General features: G+C 35.9%; 1 pseudogene; it reads left to right on the top strand.

Moving 5' to 3' along the window:
* Positions 1-2,648: 2,648 nt before the first annotated feature.
* LOC128590160 (60S ribosome subunit biogenesis protein NIP7 homolog) lies at positions 2,649-3,136 on the top strand (annotated as a pseudogene).
* The last annotated feature ends 205 nt before the right edge of the window (positions 3,137-3,341 follow it).

Genomic DNA, 3,341 nt, shown 5'->3' with positions numbered 1-3,341 from the left:
GCAGAATCAGTGAGGAAATAGCAGGAGTGACTAATGTTATTAAGTGACCTTATTGGCCAGAAGACAAGTACATCTTCTATATGTTTAGCAAGTCTCTTCTGTAACACAGGGTGTTCCTTTGAGAAAATATAACACTAATACAAAACTATTCTCAATTCTTGAGAACCTCACCAAATTCCTTCCATATTTTGATTAACAATGAACTTTTATTGTTAAATTGGCAATGGAAAGTAAGAATAAAGAGACTACTGTTCAGTCATATTATTAACTGGTCCCTGAGGTAGATATCTTAGGAGATAAGGCGTCAATAAAAACTGATATTTACCATAGAAAATATATTCAAAGCAGCCTGGTATTTACTCAGTTCAAAAATATTACATCCTCCTTACTCATCCCAAGGAACTTCTAAGAGGTATGGAGAGAGAGGACAGATGGGAAACAAAATTTGATACGATAAAGGGTTAAAAAAAAATGCTATGGCTTGCTAGTACCTGCAGGGATGCTGCAGGAATTCCATTGGTTAATCCTCTATAAAAGCTTCTGGGGGTGGTAGAATTTTAATGTTCCTATGTGCCACAGAAGTTGTGAGATAATGCCTGGTAATTAGCATAAGCCTGAAGCCAAATAGCTGGAAAAAACATGTTCCAGGACATTGGAGATCAAATCATATTTCTATAAAAAGAATCTGCTGGATGTTCAGCTGACAGAACATCAACCATAAAAGGGTAGTTTAATGGATTTCAATCATTATCTAAACACAAAATCACAGAGCCAAGTTTATGTGCATTGTTAATCATGGGCCGTGAATCTGGTAAAAGAAAATGTAACAGAAGTATCAGATGAGATGTTTTTCCTATTCTGATTTTTTAAATTGCAGCATTTGATTTTTTTGAGAATCACTAAAGGAATGATTGCTTGGAATAAGCCCTCTAAAGGAAGTCCATGCTCTTATTAGAGAAATAAAATGGTACTACAGAGGAAGAGCTCTGGAAACAGGGAATGCTTTACAAAAATACCGAGTCCTTGCTTTTGCTAGTATTTAAAATCCAGAAGAAGACATGTCCCAATCTGGGGATTCTTGTGATACGTTTCTGTTGGGATATGTGTGTATGTGTGTCTTGAATAAGCAGTTACTTTTTCAATTATAAGTTATACTAATAGCTCAGTTGTTCCCTGAACGATTTTAAATCTATAATCTTCCTTGAGAATATTGAAAAAATATGTAAATATCTTGCAGACATGAAAATTTTAAGAAAATATGGGTATTAAAGTAGATTGTTATAAAATAAAATCAACAGCTTACTAACATGCTCTCATATAGAAAATATAAAGGGAAAGAATTCCATTTACAATTACCATTAAAGAACCTCCAATATCTAGAAAAATAATCTTAAGAAAAATTCAGGAACTAAAAGTAAAATTATAACATTCTACATGATACTTTGACAGAGTTGAGAACATGGCAAAAGATTTGAATGAATAAACATAACTTAGAAAAAGTAGTCATAATTTTTTTTCTTTTGTTGAGGGGTCAAGTCTGTTTAAGTTTATACATGTTGTGATTATCAATCAAAATACCCATTTGTTGTGGTGAAGTTTGGTGAGGTACTTGACAAAATGATTCTAACTTTCATTATGAGAAATAAACATTCAAGAACAGCTAGAATTCTGAAAAAAATTTTTTTTTACTTTTCTCAACAGCTTTATTTTTTATTAAATCATAGCTGTGTACATTAATGCAATCATGGGGCACCATACGCTGGTTTTATAGACCGTTTGACACATTTTCATCGCACTGGTTAATATAGCCTTCCTGGCATTTTTTTAGTTATTGTGTTAAGACATTTATATTCTACATTTCGTAAGTTTCTCATGTACCCTTGTAAGATGCACCAATCACCCTCCCTCCTTCCATCCTTCCCCCACTTCCCCATATTCTTAGGTTATAACTGGGTTATAGCTTTCATATGAAAGCCATAAGTTAGTTTCATAGTAGGGCTGAGTACATTGGATACTTTTTCTTCCATTCTTGAGATACTTCACTAAGAAGACTATGTTCCAGCTCCATCCATGTAACCATGAAAGAGGTAAAGTCTCCGTCTTTCTTTAAGGCTGCATAATATTCCATGGTGTACATATACCACAATTTATTAATCCATTTGTGGATCAATGGGCACTTGGGTTTTTTCCATGACTTAGCAATTATGAATTGGGCTGCAATAAACATTCTGGTATAAATATCTGTTATAATGTGATTTTTGGTCTTCTGGGTATGTACCTAATAGAGGAATTATAGGATTGAATGGCAGGTTTATTTTTAGATCTCTTAAGTGTTCTCCAAACATCTTTCCAAAAGGAATGTATTAATTTGCATTCCCACCAAAATATTAAGAAGGAAACTTGCCTTACTAAATGTTATAATGTATAATAAAATTGCTGAAATTATTGTAAGCACTAGCTAAGAAATCAAGTTATTAAGTATGAAATGTCCGGTTTCCTTAAGTACTAAGTTTGACAGTTGCTATCCCTGACATTTCACTTTGATGCTTCTTTTTATTTTTACTGTAACAGTACATCCCCATTCTTTCAAATGCACATTTTCGAGTGGGAAAATGTGGACTTTGAAAATGTAGACTTTGAAACATGTAATGTTCGAGAAGATCATGGACTGTATTGGGAAGAATCTTTAGCTCTTGGCCAACAGGCTGATGGGACGTGCTGTTTCAAGCTGTACAACCACTGAGTGTACTACGTGAGTGAGAAGATTCTGAAGTTGGTTGCTGGTATCTCTGGGGACAAGCTGGTGTTGCTGGGCTGCTGCTTTGGAAAATTCACTAAGACCAACAAGTTTCGGGTGCAGCACAGTTCTGTATTACCTACAACCTATGCCAAGTATAAAGTGTGGAGAAAGCCTGGAGCACAGCAGTCCTTCCTGCATGGGAAACATGTTGAAATCTGGTCTGCAATGAATCACTGAAAATACTTCTCAGTCCTAGGGAGTGGCTGTGTGCTCCATGGCAGATGTCCCTTGGGTTTTGGGGTGGTAGCACTGTCTACATGTGACTGTAGGAAAGTAGACTGGATGGTGATTGTGGTATTTCATCAAGCAGACAGTGGGCGCGAGACACTGACTTAAAGAGAGGTCATTGCAAGGACTGTACAGCGGGCTGTGTGCAGGGGCCATGCTTTGTTCGCTGTGTTTGTGTAGACTCCACCACGATGTTGAATTCTGTCAACATGGTGACATCTTCAGGGACTTCTAAGTTTAATATTCTATCACTGACAATTGCAGGCTAGATTCTTACTATTCAGAAATGCCTCAAAAATGGGGTTTCAGATCA

The sequence above is a fragment of the Nycticebus coucang genome, chromosome 1 (genome assembly GCF_027406575.1).
Source record: "Nycticebus coucang isolate mNycCou1 chromosome 1, mNycCou1.pri, whole genome shotgun sequence".
NCBI lineage: Eukaryota > Metazoa > Chordata > Mammalia > Primates > Lorisidae > Nycticebus > Nycticebus coucang.
This window is presented reverse-complemented; position numbering and strand designations above follow the sequence as displayed.